The sequence below is a fragment of the Panthera tigris genome, chromosome B2, assembly GCF_018350195.1.
Source record: "Panthera tigris isolate Pti1 chromosome B2, P.tigris_Pti1_mat1.1, whole genome shotgun sequence".
NCBI classification, from domain to species: Eukaryota; Metazoa; Chordata; class Mammalia; order Carnivora; family Felidae; genus Panthera; species Panthera tigris.
In genome coordinates, this window is record NC_056664.1 from 22,560,562 (window position 1) to 22,571,178 (window position 10,617).

Sequence of the window (10,617 nt, forward strand, 5' to 3'; positions counted from 1 at the left end):
CATGTGTTCATAGAGAAGATTACCAAAATTAAAGGAGGTTGTTGCTAAGTATTTAGAATTAATAGATTAATAATTCCAAAGGATTAGCTCACATTTCTCCCATCTTGTATCTATACTCACAGCCTAAACAATTAACTAAGCAAACAGTCGTTTTTAAAAGAAAGTTTTAAGATTTTTGTTATTGTGGTAATTGCAAAATGCATTTTCTACTTCTGGCTCTCCTTTTCCCAGAAATAGCAGCAACTAACTCTTCATAGTGGACAACAGAGATTTCCTTCAGGGCTGGAATTCCTGTTCTCTTGGAGTTCCAGGAGTTTCGAGGAAGAGAAGATTGGCTTCATTTTCCCTGAAGGGCATGGTGAAGTTTTTGTTCTCTAAAATGTAAGAAATACAGACTCCTAAAAACTCACACCCAGGTTGTGGGGTTAAAGATAAGCCAGATTCCCAGCTAAGAGGTGGTCTGCATTTCTAGAAAGTGTTGTTAGCATTTGTGTAGCAACTTTTCATGAAGACGTTCTGAAATGGAGGTGGCCAGAGGTGAAGATCCAGATGTAAGTTCAGAGATGGGCTTACTTGGGGCCCCCACACTGGTGTACCAAGGAGTCTGGAGTGCCTACTAGGCCCTTCTTTGGAGCAGACTGGGGTAGAAATAGTCACATAGGTTTCTGATGAAATCTATTAATCCCAAAAAGATGGTGTTTCAGATAACTCATTTTTGCCACAAATTCTGCTTTTTCCTTCATTAACCAACATACTGGCTTATTTATCTACTTAACAGAGAGGAGGGTTTTGAGGGTGACGGCAGTGACAATTGTCATTAATGTTATTGCTGAAGTATTCAGTGTTTTGACATAGAGTGCATGCTTAGTAATAAAGCTATTTAATCAAGAAGGATCGATGACAACTTAAAAGATCACCAAATTGTAAAGAGCTACTTTGGGGAACAGTTTGTGTCTTGTTGGCTGTGGGCAGGGCTGTGGGCAGTTTGTGTCTTTTAGCTGTGGGCAAGGCAAGGAAGAAAATAGAGAAAAGGGGTAGAGGAGGAGGGCATTCACTCTGCATGGATGTGTCTGGACACATATAATCTGGGTACATCTTCTTCTCTCACTTTGGGAAGGAAACATTTTCCCCTGCACACTTTTATTTCTGATTTATAAATTCTTTTCGGAGAAATATTTAACCCCAAGAAAGCTTCCTTTAAGACATCATTTTATCTTTTTTTCCCCACGGATAAGAAAAAAGTAGAAGTGATTTTAAGCTAAAAAATATTTCTCTTAATAACTAAGAATAAATCACGTGATTTTAACTACAACCTTCAAATATTGTTTTTCCTCATTTAATAAATGATATTCTGTGCTTTATTCTTTAAATGAACTATACAATTATTTTTTAACAAATGAACTACAAAATCATCTGTGTTTTTTGTTGTTTGAACTGTATGTATATTAAAATACATTGAAATTTAGCCATGGGTTATAGCGTTAAAACAGACAAAATAGGGGGTGCCTGTGTGACTTAGTAGGTTAGGCGTCTGACTCTTGATTTGCACTCTGATCATGATCCCAGGATCGTGGGATTCAAGCCTGTGTTGGGCTCCATGCTGAGCATGGAGTCTGCTTAATATTTTCTCTCTCTCTCTCTCTCTGCCCCTCTCCCCCACTTGTGCTCTCTCTCTCAAATAATAATAATAATAATAATAGACAAAATAGGTTTATTTATGTAATTTTATAGCTTTATTTCTGAATTATAAGAAAAGGGAAAGGATTATAGATTACTAGTTCTAAGCTCTTCACCACAAATACTGCATTCCAGGATAGATAGTCGACATCTATATAAATGAGGAGGGTGGTTTTTGGTTCGTCTGCTATTACATTATATAGGATATAATGTATAGATATATAGGATATAATGTATAGATTATATAGGATATAATGTATGGATAGGTTTTTGCCAGGTGTAGAGGATATGTTTGGGATAACATGACTTAAAAGATATGCTGTATGACATAGACAGAATTCCATTTGGACATCTAAGATTCACTGACAGAGAGAGGCAGACATTCTCCTAAGTAGCAGAAACAGGTCAAATGAGATGACCTCGTGACCAACCAGTCAGAACTGACATCTGTATATTAGCATGAACTGAACTGGAAACCTAGAAAGCATTGATTTCATTTATGAGCCCCAAATTAAAAATCAGTGGAACAGATGCACCTTATTGCCAAAGTTAATTTGCAACAGATATACCTCTCTCCTGGGGAACCCAGTGCTGCTCTTGGGTGATCAGTAGCAGAGATGTATTTATTTCACAAATAATGCTTCTACACATTCTTGTAGAATATAATTCTTGGATACATTCCTCTTTACAGTATGAGGAAGCCCAACCCCAGACCTCAATAAAAGAATAGTCATATTGGATAAGCTCATTGTTTAGATGTCTTCTGTTTAATATTGGTATTTCAGGATCTTAGAGATATCTTGATATGCTGTGAAGAATTTTGATCAGATGAATACAAACTTCACACCTAATCTAGATTCTCTAGAGGCAAATTTTCAGAATATCATCTTCATGCTCCTCATTAATTTGTTGAATTTCTTCATTAGTTTCAAATGCTTTCTGTATAACCAGTGGTCTGTTGTGTGAATAATTGAACAATATTTGACTAAGATTACAAACAAGTGAAATCGTACAGTAGCCAAACATTTCAAGGCTGCTGGATGTTTTAGCTGAGCAACAAACCAGGTGCAGGAGTCATGAGCAGACTTCTCTGATCTTTATTCACCACCACATAGATCACTTGGTGTGGTCTTAGGCTCTCAAATGGTTCTATTAAAAATGTATTTATTTATTGGTTGGGGTGCCTGGGTGGCTAAGTCAGTTAAGCGTCCAATCTTAGCTCCGGTCATGATCTCGCGGCTCGTGAGTTTGAGACCTGCTTCAAGCTCTGTGCTGAAGGCTCAGAGCCTGGACCCTGCTTCAGATTCTATGGCTCCCTCTCTTTGTCTCTACCCCTCCCCCATTTGTGCTCTCTCTCTCTCTCTCAAAAATAAATAAACATTAAAAAGTGTTTTTATTTATTTGTGATTAAGGAACACATTTTACATTAAGTTCCAACATTGAAAAGTAAAAAAGCATGCTATAAAAACTTTCCTTCTGACCCTATAGCCCTGTTCTTCCCATAGATGACTTACCATTACTTGGTCTCTGGCAGAGGTATGTTATGACATGTAAGCAAATATACATTATATATTTATTTGATGTAACAATACATCTTGAAGATCAGTCTATATCATTACAAAAAGAGATGCCTCATTCTCCTTAGTGTTTGCAATTCAATTCAATTGTATAAATGTCCTATAACTTATTTAAATTCTTTCCCCTTATGGGACATTGAGGTTGTTCCCAATCTGTTGTCATCAAAAACAATGCTCTAATAATGAATAACTCTGTACGCTGATCATTTCTTACATTTCCACATATATATGTAGGATAAATTCCTACAACTGGGAATTGCTGGGTCAAAGAGTTCATGCATTTGACTTTTAATAAATATTGCTAAATTGCTATTAAATAAATATTAATTGCTTTTAATAAATGTTGCTAAATCTCTAATTTAGAGATTGTACAAATTTTGACACCAGCCAGCTATACGTGGTTTAATTTTAAAGGCAAGATATATTTAAATAATTTAATTAGTTAATTTTCTAAAAATGAAAGGGAAGCAGATGCCATGATCACTTTGGACATTGTCAACCCAACTGAGGCAACTCTCCTTAGTGTTCAAGAGAAATCAGTATCAGTCAACCTCAGCTCTGCCAGTAACTGCAGTGCAACTTTGGGCAAGTCTCAGTTTCATCTGGGAATGGACACACCAGTGGGTAACTGTGCCTTCTGGCCTCCGGTGTGGTTCATCCAGTAGAAGTATTATCTGACACTCAGGTGTCAGGCCTAGACTGGAAGTCAGGAGCCAGGAGAAAACAGACCAGAGCCAAGCATGGAAAGTGACTAAGTCCAGGGAGGCACCAAGAGTAATAACAGCTAACATATGTGTGACGCTTTCTATGGGACAGACACTGATCCAAGGACTTTTCATGTGTGAATTCCCTTAATCCTTATAACAACACTAAGAGATAGGTACTATCATTGATTTCCTTTTACAGATGAGGAAACTGAGGCTCAACAAGATTACTCAAGTAGTAAGCCACAGAACTAGGGTTTGAAGCTGAGAGGTCTGACTCTAGGGTCTCAAAGAGACCGAAGGATAAAGACAAAATATCCGAGGTCTGGAAGACATCTGATGTGCTATCAGCTTGCACAGGGGCCTATCTCAGAAGGTAGGCAACCAGGAGGTGGGTGTCTCTGGCAGGATGAAAAAAAGAGAAGGTGGGTTGGTTGACAGATAAATGCAGATACACTCTTCCTTGGAAGTTTACATAAACCTGACCTTCAACCTGCAAGTGAGGGACCTGGCCTCATGGTCTGGCAATTTGCAGTGCTGTCATTCCAGTTGTGTGTGGCACCAAACACCAGAAAGTTGCTGTATCTTCTGAAAGATGAAGAGCCAGGAGAACCAGACATGATTTTCCCAGCTTGGGATCTCATTACTTAGGTGGTTACTCATCGTAGGGCTGTTTGGACACACTTTCTTAAACTCACAGAGCTTTGGAGATTACAAAGACTGCCAGTACTAGGAACCCCCTACTCCAGGCCTTTTATAGAATGTTTGCAAACAGAGTAAACAATATTCATCCTTCTTAACTGAAATCAGGAAAGCTTAAATCTGTGGGCAGAGAAGAAATAACCAATTTATTCTAAAATTGCTCCTTTTTTTAAACATTATCAGGGCAAATATCTTACTAATCGCTTGATTATTGCTATTACAAGCCAGTTTAGACAAGAAACAAGATATACCAGAAAACCTTTTTTTTTTCCCAGCAGAATTTATCCCTCAATTAAAAAAAAATACTGTCTAGTTTTTTCATTTATGCACAACTTCAGTAGACTGGCTTAAATATTTGTTTAAAATTGTAGGTGTCCATCCAGGAGAGCAGCCCACTGCTGCAAAGACCCCATCATCTACCCTAGAAGCAATGGGGTATACTTCTGGGGGAGGTGTGAATTGAGGGGCTTAGAAGAGGGGTCTAAAGGTGGACCTCATCCAGTAACTATATGGTGGGTATTTCCCCTAAAGGAGCTTCCAATAAATTCACACCATGGACTTCCAAAATAATTAGCATTTGGATGTCTGCTATACTGAGTGCATTGGCTGTAATGTCACTTAAGTAAGAGACACTTGTCCCTTGCCTTATGTCCCTTTCTTCTGGGAAAACCCAGAGACCCAGAGGAGAGGGTAGGAAAGGCACTGGGGTCAGACAACCTCCCTCACCCCCTGCATTCCAAAGTCAGACCACAGGATTTCCCATACTCCAAGGTCTTTATGCTGAAACTCCACTGTTGCCCAAGGGAAGAAAACTGGAATTATATTTGAGATTGGAGTTTTAAACTGGATAATGCTTTTGATAACAGAATTTTGCTAACTAGTTATGGAATATGCCCAATTTTTCAATATGGAGCATAGAGGAGAAATTTGGTATAGCTTAAATGGGGAAGTACAGGGAGTGGAAATCCATTTGTGTATTCACTTTTCTGAGTTCAGACTATTTCACAAACCCATTGTGAGTGTGAGAATTGCAATGACAGAAAGAGAGGAGAGAAGGTCATGAGAGCAGATGCATGAAGGCCCAGAGTGATTGTAGCACCTTTAAGGGGTAGAAAGAAACTCCAAAGGCTAAGGTTCAGAGGCCAGGATGTGAGGGCTGAGGTATGTGTGGGAGCATGTAGGGAGAGATGTTAGCAAGGTAATAAGGAACCAGATCATACAGGGCCCTGGAACCCATAATCAGGAAGTTGGTGTTATCCTAAAAAAAGGGGAGGAAGTTGTGGAAGTGTTTTAAAACTGGTGGGGAGGGGGGAAGCAAGATGGAACAGGGATTGGAAGAAGGCAAAGTTGAAGCTGTTGTGCTAATCTAAGCAAGAGATGATAATGAACTGGTCTGGGATTGTTGGCAATGAAAATTAAGAGCAACGTAAAAATTTGAGATATATGTAAGAAGCATAATAAACAGAATATGTAGGGAATGGTTGGATGGTGGATAGTAGGGTAGATGGAATATAGAGTGAAGAAGATGAGGGGAGCCTGTGTGACTCGGTTGGTTGAATGTCAGACTCTTGATCTCAGCCCAGGTAATGATCTCACAGTTCCTGGGATCAAGTCCTGCATCAGGACTTGGAAATTTCCTGCTTGGAAATCTCTCTTTCCCTCTCTCTGTCTCTCAAAATAAATAAACAAACATTAATAAAAAAAAAAAAAGATGATGATACCCAGGTTCTACTTTACCCGATCTTGAATTGATGGTGGCAGGTGGAACTTCAGTATACTTCCTGAAAATAGACCCATTTCTTAACTTAGACCCTCTGGATACTGTCCAGTCCTCCGAGGCCCTAAAATGTCTACTGCTCACATCCTGAGTGGAATGCTGACACCCCAGCTAGGCAAACCAATTGTCAGGGTCAACTAAAAAGCAAAAAGCCTAATTCAGTACAAGAATTGTCTCAGTTTAGCTAGTGCTAGAATAATGCTGAATAACAAAACCATCCCCAAACTCAATTTCTTAGAAGAATATTCATTTGTTCTCCTGAGACTGCGCGTTGGCTGGGGCAGTTCACCTAGACTGGACTACAGTGGGCGTATTTGGGCTTCAACTATTGATCTGAGTCTGGCTGCGGTGGCTCTACTCCATGTGTTCATTCTGGGCTGAAGAGGCAGTAGTTACCCTAGAGAAAGCACATCTCTTAAAGATGGAAGAACCAAGAGAGCAAGCCCAATCATGCAGGTGTTTTCAAGCCTTTGGTTACATCATGTCTCCTAACATTGTATTGATATTGACTAAAGCAAATCCCAAGGCCAAGGCTAAAGCCAAAGGTCAGGATAGTATGCTTGGTGCATAAAGGTAAAAGTGGGGCAGGAATGACTATCACTGGACAACAATATAATTCACCATGTGGATATAATAGAAGTGTTTTATTTTATTTAACTCTACATGACACATTATTATAGGCTGTAAAGCTAGGTAAGGGGAATAAACTTACTACCTCAAGCAAGGTTACTCTGCAGTGAAATAATATCTAGACTCAGTAGGGCATGGAGAGAAATTCCAATCCCACTAAAAATTCCCATCATTTTATAAGTTAGAGGTTGCAAGTCTTTCCCTAAGAGGACTTGTTATTCCTTTCTAGAGGTTAGTTCTATATTCTACTGAGTTGCTGCCAGGTTAGCAGTGGTACCTGATCTGTGGTCATGTGGACCCAATGATTAAGCAAGCAGATCACAGAAAGACAAAACAGAAAACACATAATTCAGCCATTCATGAATTTATGCCAGGATATAGCTTCTGATTCAAGTAACAGCATAAATATTTTAACCTTTTTCTGTGTAGAAGTGATTTTGTATTCAGATTCAACCGTTATTAATCACTATTTAATATAACTCTGGTTTTAACTTCCAGACTTGAGTTCAGAAACCTTCTGAGGTATGTGCATTCTTGTCAGTGCATGGCTCCAATACTGAGGCTTTCAAGCTGTTTTCTCATAAAAACCCTAGCCAGTGACTTGCAATTTTCAATTTCCTCTGTCTTCTGTGTTACTAATACTGTTCCCTTCTTCCATTGCCTTAATGAAAGTTTCTTATATGTCACTGCAAAGTGTCAAATCTCACAGAAGCCCTTGGAACAATGTTTTATAAAGGTTTTAAGCCTGTTGCCAACCTTTTAAAATAGGTGAGATTTCAAGTCAAAATCTTAGCTTTTCTGGTTTTTCTCAAAATATTAGAAGATCTGGCTAATGGAGTCCTGCCATTGTAGGGTGTGAAGACTGGCTGGGGCTGGGCAGCCGCTGCCCCCTGCAGGCTGGGCTCTCACCCTGCAGGTGGGGCCCTCTGCCTCTGTTTCTGCTGCTAGCTTGGCTCCTGGAGGGGGGTTGTCCCCCCACTTTCCATCCTTGTACCATCTTTGCATGAATGATGGCCTCTCTCTAATCCATGTGATTTTTCTCTGTGCGCAGCCTCCTTCTTTTCCAAGAGAAGTAAAATTGATTTGTCGTTCTCCTCCATCTTTTCTGCAACTCATCCCATATATCCTTCCTAGGTGAGAAGGTTGCTCTCCTGCATCAGCATAAAAGCCTGTGGCGGATGCTTTTCCACCAGAAAAAATATCTCCCTGGCCATCATCCAACTGTCTTACCCCACCTTGCTTTGTGGTCTCTAAATCTCAGTGTGTTTTGAATTATTTTGCATAGAACACCCAAATCTCTGAAGATTATCCTCTGCCCTAGTGCCTCCAATTTACATCAAATGATTTCAAAGTGTCATGTTTTCTTTAGAAGACATTTGGAAAGCCACAATTTTTAAGCAAAATTATATAATGATTTTTTCACACCTACTTCACAAGTTTTTTCCCCTCTGAAAATGTCTAAAGAGTTCCCTACTGAATAAGGAAGGGCCTACGATCCCCCTTGGTGACCCTTTGTGGTTTCTTCAAGCTAGAACAACTTTTAAGTCTTCTTTTAATTAATTTTCCAAAATGTTCCAACTCTCTACCCAAGGATTTCAAGGTGGATTCAAGAACGATGATAAACGGAAGCACAGCACTCTCAGCTGCTAACTAAATTCTTTCTTAATCATTAAGTGAAAAACCAAATCAATATAATTTTAAGGGAGAACAAAACATATAGTGAAAGGTTAGCATTCCATCTTGCTTAGAAATGGAGGCAGGTGTGTTTTTTTGTTTTTTGTTTTTGTTTTGTTTTGTGTGTGTGTGTGTGTGTGTGTGTGTGTTGCTTACAAAATAATGTGTATGTGGCCTCAGCTTGCCCATTGCTACGCAACTCACGGGAGCCCCGGGAGCAAACCAAAGGCAATTCCAGAAGCCCACTGAACCACACGGACATGGAAACTCCCAGATTCCTCCCAGGCAGAGGCACTGTTTAAGCAGAATAGACTTAATCTAGCTGTTTAGACACATCCCATGCTCCCGAAGAATCTATTTCTGGCTCTGGGTTTTATTATAAATGTCAGGACACCATATAGTTATGGTTAAAAAGGCACTTTCATTAGAAGTCCCTCTTCCCAGACATTTGCAGCTTTTTGAATAAATTACCCTTTGGGATGAAATTTCTTCTCGATGTGAAGGTAAATTAGTACGGAAAACTTAACAAAGTCCACGTTTTCTTCTCCTTTTGGTGGGATGCAACACCAGTATAAGGGAAATAACGAACAATGCCTTCCATTAGGATCTGGGAGGCATTCATTGCCAAAGTCCAGGTAGGATCACCTATTTGGCCATTATTTTTTTTAAATTATTATTATTTTTAATGTTTATTTATCTTTGAGAGAGAGAGACAGATTGTGAATGGGAGAGGGGCAGACAGAAAGGGAGACACAGAATCGGAAGCAGGCTCCAGGCTCTGAGCTGTCAGCACAGAGCCCGATGGGGGGTTCAAACTCATGGACCGCGAGATCATGACCTAAGGTGAAGTCAGATGCTTAACCAACTGAGGCAACCAGGTGCCCCTGTTTGGCCATTCTTAGTATTTGCAGACTCATTGTGGATTTTATGATCAGTCTAGCAGTGAGTTAAAAGGAGGGAGGCTGTCAAAGAGAAGGGAGAAAGAGAGGGATGCCTCTGTTACCCCAGTATATACATATATCTCCATTCAGGAGGGCTAAGGCCCAAAAGCTAAGGTCAAGGGTTGTTTTCTTTAGGGTCAGTGTTAAAGCAGTACCAAGGGATGCTGAGTGTTGAAGCTTTCACTAAGCAAAAGCATGCAGGAGGAAAAGCCAAAGTTCACATACCAATGTCAACAGGGCAGAGAAAGGATCAAGGTCAGGAGTCTAGAGTCAAGAGTTGAGTTTATTGGGAACAGAACTACAACAAAACCAAGATTGGTAAGATGCTGGTTAGGCCGGAGGGGCTGTCTTTGGCGGTCGCCTCAGCTGGCCCAGAGATATAGAGCTTGAGGATGCTTCCCAAAAGAGACGCCAGCAGTGTGACAGTGACAAAAATGGGACCAGTGTCCACGATCCTCCTCATCAGCTGGGAAATACAAATGCCCAGACATCAGTGTCACTGACATGACTTGAACATCTTGTCTGTCCTATGAGTCAAAACAGCATGGATGGAGACAGGTAGCCTTCTGCATAAATGCCTAGTTATTTAACTGTTTTATATTTTTTGGTTTGGGATGGCAAACAATTAGTAACCGTAATGGTCCCATATAAAGCACTGTTAAGTGCTTTGAATTAAGAAAGGTTTTTGTTGAGAGCCTGAATGTTTGAAATATCCAGGGCTGTATCTCACCTGTCCCCAGTGAGTGGGTGTGGAGAGATGGGTTATCGCCGCTCTCTCTTGACATTACCCCCAGCAGAGTGTGAAGGCTCCTTACTGCCAAAAGAGAAAATTTCCTCCTTCCACCCCGGAGGCTAGAATTTCTTCTATATTCTGTCTCCTACCTTCCCTGCATGTGTGGGTGAACGGTAAGTGCCTTTGACACTTTTGAACAGAC